General features: G+C 54.9%; 1 long non-coding RNA gene across 1 annotated transcript; it reads right to left on the bottom strand.

Annotated features, from left to right (window-relative positions):
• Positions 1 to 1,875: 1,875 nt before the first annotated feature.
• LOC143836605 (uncharacterized) lies at positions 1,876 to 7,553 on the bottom strand. The gene is made up of 2 exons (XR_013230655.1): positions 6,902 to 7,553; positions 1,876 to 6,185 (listed from the first exon to the last, which is right to left on the bottom strand). It is a non-coding gene; the product is annotated as an uncharacterized LOC143836605 (long non-coding RNA).
• Between the last annotated feature and the right edge of the window lie 171 nt (positions 7,554 to 7,724).

Raw genomic sequence — 7,724 nt, 5'->3', positions numbered from 1 at the left:
ATTAAACTAAAATTATATTTAAATATTTAAACTAAAATTAGAAGAAATTCCGTCTAAACCTCCGGAAGAAGTTCCTGGCAGTCAGAGCGGTTCCTCAGTGGAACAGGCTTCCTCGGGAGGTGGTGGGTTCTCCATCTTTGGAGATTTTTAGACAGAGGCTGGGTAGCCATCTGACGGAGAGGCTGATTCTGGGAAGGCTCAAGGGGGTGGCAGGAGACAGTGGATGAGCGAGAGGGGTGTGAGTGTCCTGCACAGTGCAGGGGGCTGGACTAGATAACCTAGGAGGTCCCTTCCATCTCTAGGATTCTATGAGATGAAATTAATGCAAAAGAAATCCCGTCTCAACATCCGGAAGACGTTCCTGACAGTCAGAGCGGTTCCTCAGTGCAACAGGCTTCCTCGGGAGGTGGTGGGTTCTCCACCTTTGGACACTTTTAAACAGAGGCTGGAGAGCCATCTGACGGAGAGGCTGATTCTGTGAAGGCTCAAGGGGGTGGCAGGTGACAGTGGGTGAGCAAGAGGGTTGTGAGTGTCCTGCACAGTGCAGGGGGTTGGACTAGATGACCCAGGAAGTCCCTCTATGATTCTAAATCGTGCAACAATGTCTTCACTGATATTACAAAGCTTGGCTCTTTTAGAACTAGGTTTCAGTCCGGAGATGGTGGGGGGGGGGGGGAAAGCTCCACCTGACAGGCCCTGAGCTCCTTCCGCCAGGACCAGGTCGGAAGTGACGGGCAAGGCCTCTGCCTGAGACCTTGGAGAGCTGCTGCCGGTCTGAGTAGGCAATCCTGACTTTGATCGGTAAATGGCAGCATCGTGTGTGTGTGTTTTGTGTGTGTGTGTGTTTGTGAGTGTGTGTGTGCGTACAGGATCCCCCCCTTCCTGCCTGGGTTGGCCTCTGTCCAGGAAGTCTGTCCCAAAGCAGAGCCTTGACAGGCTGCTCCACAACTGGGGGCTTTTGGGCCGCCTCTTCTTTGATGCAGGAGACCTTCCCCCCCACTTCCCCTCTACCCGGCCTTTGTGCCCAGCTGCCCAGGGGACTCTGTATGGGGCCTTTCAAAGGCACAGAGCCCCATTCACGGGCCTGAGGGGGTTCCCGGGGCCCTTGGGGCTGGGTCTCCCGCGGGTCAGGGTCACCGTCTGCACCTTCTTTTCAGATCAACCCCCCCCTCCCCCCCCACATGCCCGGGGGGCTCCATTGTGCCCCTGCAGACATCATGTCACTGAGCGGAAGCAGAAGAGCGGGGACGGGGCATGTGCGTCAGGGTGAATGGAGAGGCAAGGGAAACAGTGAGGTTTTATGGAGGGGACTGGCACGCTCAAGGGAGGATCTCCAGTTCTGAATGCGCCTTTCACTGCAGAAGCTATTTTGGACTGCCGGAGGGAGGGGCAGGCATTTCCCTGCAAGGGCTCACCCTGTGAGGGCCACTGGGGACGGTTTTAAGGTTGCCTGGCTCTAATTGGGGCCCGGAGCTGCCCTGGAATTCCCGCGATCTCCACCCTGCAGAAACCAGAATCACCAGAAATTTCCCAGCCCAGAGCGGGCAACCCTCCACCGTGTGGGCAGCGTCCAAAGGTGCCTGACTCAGTTTGCACACAAACACCTACATCGGGGGGGGGGGCAAGGGACAAAACGGGCCTCTCAAGATGTTCCTAGACCACAATCTTCAGCAGTGGAATGGGCTGCCTAAGGAGGTGGGGAGCTCCCTTGCACTGGAGTCATGCCATGCACTCCCCATGGGCCTGCACACTGGGCCATGTGACGGGACTCAGAGCATTCCTCTTTAGCTTGCCAACCTCCAGGTGGGGCCTGGAGGTCTCTTGGAATTACAGGCAATTTCAGACAGGAGAAATCATTCCCCCAGAGAAAATAGATTCAGGTGGGCCCCTGGAAGAGCAACCAAGTTTTATTCAAGGAATATGAATAGGATTTTGTGTGCATGCACACTTCTTCAGATACAATGAAACAGAATTTCCTTGGCCATTACATATCGGTGTGTGTGTGGTGGGTAATTGCTAGGAAGGGCTAGTTGCATGTATAAGAAACATTATATATGATAGCTGAGAGGATCACAGTGGATAGGACCTGTGAACGGCAGAATAATAACTTATCTGCAGATGACCAAGGACCTAGAGGATATGGCTGCTTTGGAGAGAAGGAAGAAGAGGAGGGGGAAGAAAATAGATTCAGGTGGGTAGCCGTGTTGGTCTGAAACAGGCTCTAAAGAACGAGAAACAACAAAAAGAAGAGTTGGTTCTTAGATGCCGCTTTTCTCCACCTGAAGGAGTCTCCAAGGGGCTTCCAATCAGCTTCCCTTTCCTCTCCCCACAACAGACACCCTGTGGGGTAGGGGAGGCTGAGAGAGCCCTGAGATTACTGAAGAAGAGCTGGTTCTTACGGCTGCCCACCCCAAGCATTTAAAACAAACTTCTCCCTCCTTGGTCTGAGGAAGAGGGCTTGCACTCCAAAGCTCACACCCTGAATAAATCTTTTTTGGTCTTAAAGAAGCCCCTGGACTCTGATTTTATTGTTCTCCCTCCTGGTCTTTCAAGGCCAAATGGTTATTTCCCCCACGGCCTGCCAGGCGTTTGGTGGCTGAGCTGCTCTTTTACGGCCCCTTGCGGAGGGAGTGCTTCCCTGTTCTCTGTTCCTGATGGGGCCTGCTCCTTCTCAGACGATCTTGAGCCATCTGGCGGAAATCAAAGGATTTGTGTGACTGCTTTAACTCGGGTGAATTCAGCCGCAGGCTGCAAAGAGATCCCGCCTGCCCTGGGAGAAAGCAAGCTTGCGTGGGAGCAAAGGAGGAGGGGGCGGCTGAGCACCCTTAGCACTTCTCTTGCCAGCACGGAGCAGCTGGGGGTCTGCCCTCCTCCAGAGAAACCGAACGGCAGCTCCGCCCCCACTGCACAACCTACCCCCTTAAAAAAAAGGAACCCAAAAGCTCTGCAAGGAAGAACTTTCTCCCCAGTCTTTGGGAATCCATTGCATCCCACCGGAAGCTCTTGGGGAGGGGCCCTGCAGGCACTAGAAACAACTGTGCAGAAAGAAAGAAAGTTAGCAAGGGAGGGCGGGAGATTAGGAAGGCAGTCAGAAAAGAAGGAAGGAAAAGAAATAGAGAGAGAGCGCCTGAGAGAGGAAAGAAAGAGTGAGCAAGGGACAGAGGGAGGAAAGAAGGAAGGCAGAAAAGAAGGAAGAGAGTGCGAGGGTGGGAGGGAAGAAGGAAGGAAGGAAGGAAGGAAGGAAGGAAGGAAGGAAGGAAGGAAGGAAGGAAGGAAGGAAGGAAGGAAGGAAGGAAGGAAGGAAGGAAGGAAGGAAGGAAGAAAAGATGGAAGGAAAAGGAGAGTGAATGCGAAGGAGGGAGGAAAAAGGAAAGTGTGCAAGGCATGGAGGGAGGAAAGAAGGAAGGCAAAAAAGAAGCAAGGAAAAGAGAGAAAGAGTGCAGGGAAAGAAAGAAAGAAAGCAAGAAAGAAAGAAAGAAAGAAAGAAAGAAGGAAGGAAGGAAGGAAGGAAGGAAGGGAGGGAGGGAGGGAGGGAGGGAGGGAGGGAGGAAAGAAAGAAACTCGAGAGCACTAGGAATGGCTGAAGGATTTGCAGGACCAATCAGGGCTCTTCTGATGTTCTTTGCTTCTCTTCTGATGTCCTGATGAAGGCCTTGGCCTCTCAGCTGATGGGCAGCTGTCCAGAGAAATTGGTTGGCCACACTGTGAGACGAGAGGCTGGACTAGAGGGACCCTCCCTGGTCTGACCCAGCAGTGCTCTCCTTATGCTCTTTAGGGTTTGTAAAGATGGCCAGCTCTTAAATGACAACCAGCCCAAGCCCATGTAAGCAAATGTTGCAGCACCAGCAGGCACACAGGTGGACTTGCTTCTGGCCTCACCTGCACAGCACAGCTGGAACTGAGTGTTTCCAGAAGCACACCTTGGAGCACCAGCGTAGTGGCTGAGATCCAGGTCAGATCCCGTCTCCAGGTGCTGTGAGCGAGCCTTCTGAGGTGTCCCTGGCAGCCATGAGCCACCTGGCTGTCCATCCGGTTCAAAAATGGCTCAAAGCCCATCCATAAGCATTACTAGGAGCAGTGAAATGAACGGCCGGGAGGCTGAACGGGCACAGCTGTGGTCTTCTTGGCCTGTGCCAGGCAGAAGAACAGCTCTCAGACTGAAACAATCCCTTCCAGCTGTTCTTTATGGAGTAAAATCCAGTGTGCTTTGGGCTGCGTGCCTCTCAGACACTGGTGCCCTGCAGGTCTGAGGAGGACATGGACTTTGACCAAGGGGGAAAAGCCACTGCCCTTCAGCTCTTCCTGACTCTGGGGAGCCACGGAGAAACCCTTTGTGTGGCCATTGTGGCTCTTGAGGCCCCTTCCCTCGTGGCTGCCTGTGGCTGTGCAGAGGAAGCGTGGCTGCTTCAGATGTTTCATGCCAGAGAGAGCGAGGCCTCTCTTCTGAAGAAGCAGAAGAACATCCGTCCTCCTGGAGCATGTTGGATTGCACAGGAAGCAGCTTTCTGCTGAGTCGGACCATCTGTCCATCAAGGGGGGCCTTTCCCGCTCTGGCAGGCAGCGCATTTCCTGGGCCTCCGGCACAGAAGGGTCTTCTGCATCCCTGACTACCTGGCATTGCCAGGAAGTGAACATGGGACCTTCTGCATGCCCAACACATGCTCCATCATTTAGTCCCTCCTAAGGTGACATGTTGAATTCATGCTTCGGTCCATGGTTGCCTATGGTTGCCACCTCCAGGCTGGGAAATTCCTGGAGTCTTGAGGTTAGGACTAGGGAGGGGCTACCACAACAGGTTATGATGCCGTAAGACCCCCCTCCAATCCAGCCCCTTAGCTCTGTCATCGGCTGTCATTCCAGGAGTTCTCCAGGTCCCCCCTGAAGGTTGGCAACTCCAATGGGCCATTCTTCTGCAGCAACATGGCAAGTGGGAGCCACCAACTCCTCAGTTTGGGTTTTCTCATTCCCAACACGTCGAGGGGACCACGCGGAACCAGCCCCACCAGAGGCCTTTGGTTTCTGCCCAGACAGGTGGGAGCCTCTTGAACCCAATCAGTCACCCCCCTCCCCTTTATCCAAAACATCCTTCAGCTGCACAGGTACAGGCACACCTGGGGCAGAGATGCACGCTCCTCGTTGAACAGGCCTTTTTCTAAGGGAGCCGGCCGCCTCCCACAGGGGCTCCCCTTGCTTTCCATAAGGACGGGCTGGCAGGGGTCCTGCGGCCGGACATGCAGAAAGGCCGTTTGCCGGAATTGCTCCCTGGCTGCTGTGTCTGAGGGCGCAGGAAGGGCCGGAGAGACCCCCAAACTCCCGAAAAGGCGGCGCAAGGAAAGAGGCGGCATGGGGGTGCACTGGGCGGAATGGGCACCATCTAGTGGACAGCCGGGGCCTATCAGCAGAGGAACACACGCGCATGGTCAGGCAGCTTTGCCAGGACCCCAAATTGCTGGTCCAGCTGTGGGCAAACGTGGCCGTCCTAGTTGGGGTTCCAGTTCTCCCCCCCCTGCCCCATTTCAGCCCACCAAGCGAGACATTAGTGTGGCCTTGATCCCCTCACTCACTCACTCGACAACTGGAGCTGGGCCCCCCTCCACTGCTGCGTCTCCTTCCCTGATCTTGGCCGCCTGATGAAGCGTGGCCAATGGGGCATGAGGCGTTTCAGGGAAGGATTCTTTCCCCGGAGGATTTGTGGCCGAACCGTCCCCCGCTTCTGTCCTTCTTTTGACGCTCCATCCCTCTTCCCAGCTATCCTTTCGGGGCTGACGCTTGCTCAGGAGTAATGAGGCCATTTCAAACGATCGCGCACCACTTAGCCCCGCAGCAGCCAGGAGCGGAGCGTCCTCCAGAAGAACGCCGACAGGGGAATCAGGAGGCAGACGGCTCAGCACAAATCACTTACGCTCTTTGTCCAGGTGAGTGGAGCACAAAACAACCAGGCCGTACATCACTGAGATGCGACTGCTGACCTCGGGCATTGAGGAGCGGCTGCATGAGGGTTCAGTTGGGTCATGGGCAGAGAGAAGGCAGCGCAGTGGCCAAAGGCAGCGCAAGAGAAGAAGCTGCTGAGAGGGACCCCAAGCGGTGAACACTTTTGGGGCCTTGAGTTGGCTGGCTTTTTCTCAAATGAAGGGAGGACGTCCACACGAACCATGTACAGAATTCAGAAACATCCAAAACGATATCTGGAAAGCAAGATTGGAGTCCTGTGTTACCATAGAGGCCAGTAAAGTACACGGAATTAAATTGATCTAAAAAATCTGAAGAAAACATTCTAAAGAACCTTCTCATTCACATCCAGTTTATAGAGTGATTATTTTATTTGCTCAGTGTGCAGTATGCCAAGTACCCTGGTTATGGACTTGTTTGACTCTACTTCTTCAGATACATACACATATCCCCCTAGACTGAAGTCTTATATAGCATTCTCAGTTTCAATACTCGGACGTAAAGAGTTTCTCTACAGTCTGCAATGTGCTCCAAGTGGTTACTGCCCAAAGGAGTCTCAAAGTGGCTTACAACCACCTTCCCTTCCTCGCCCCACTTATACTATGAACTAAACTTGGCTGGACTTCAAGGAACAAATGTTGGAGACACACTTTTCTTGGATGCTTTAGGATGCTTAGGGCTGATCCTGCGTTGAGCAGGGGGCTGGACTAGATGGCCTGTATGCCCCTTCCAACTCTATGATTCTGAGTCTCCGGACTCAAACTTTGTTCTGCTGCTTCAGACCAGCACAGCAACCCATTTGAATCCATCTCCCAACAACAGACAGCCTGTGAGGTACGTGGGGTGGAGAGAGCTCTGAGAGAACTTCTCGGTGAAAACAGCTCTAAGAGAACTGTGACTGGCCCAAGGTCATCCAGCAGGCTGCATGGGGAGGAGGAATGAGGAATCATACCTGGCTCTCCACTTTAGATGCAGCCAATCTTGACCTCAATGCCATGCTGCCCACCTTCTTTATGAAGTGAGGCCTCCACGCAGGACTCCAGGAGGGGTCTGACCAATGCAGAATACAACACAGGGACTATGGCGCCTTGTGATTTGGACGTGATGCCTCTGTGGATGCAGCCCAAGACTGCATCCGCCTTCTTTACCGCTGCAGCACCCTGCCTGCTCCTATTTAGCTTCCAGTCCACAAGTTCCCCAAGATCACGTTCACCCACAGGGCTCCCCACAAGTATTATCTCCCACCCAGCTTGGATGGTCCTCATTGTTGTGCCCCGGAGGTAGAACTCCGCCCTTCTCCTTTTCGAGCTGCAGCTTGTTCTCATGGGCCCACTTTCCCAGCAGTTCTCTCTTGGGGGGTGTTCGCTCCTCTTCCCAGCTGGGTGCAACTCCAATGATCCGTCTCTTCTCCCCCCCCCCCCCCCAGACCTCTGCTAGAAATGCTGGAAGCCCCGGCCCCAAAGTGCCAGGAGAGGCGGGGCTGGGATGTTTCTCGAGCGCCCGGGCTAGGCTCCCCGGGGGCCTGGGGGGGGGCCTGGGGGGGGGCCTGGGGGGGGCCTGGGGGGGGGCCTGGGGGGGGGGCTGGGGGGGGCCGGATTGCTCCGGGCCGGGACATTCCTGGGGCTCAGGGGAGGGAGCCCAGGAGGAGGAGGAGGAGGGGTGATCCCGTGACTCCAAGTGATCCTGTGCCACGAGCGCTCCCTCCGACCAACCCCCCCCCCCGGCTCTGTGGGCTGCAGGGGGGCTGGAGTGGGGGGGGGGAACCCTCCTGGCGC

This window comes from Paroedura picta, chromosome 4 (assembly GCF_049243985.1).
Source record: "Paroedura picta isolate Pp20150507F chromosome 4, Ppicta_v3.0, whole genome shotgun sequence".
Lineage (NCBI taxonomy): Eukaryota > Metazoa > Chordata > Lepidosauria > Squamata > Gekkonidae > Paroedura > Paroedura picta.
Note: the sequence above shows the minus strand (reverse complement) of the source record. Positions and strands in the feature narration are given on the sequence as shown.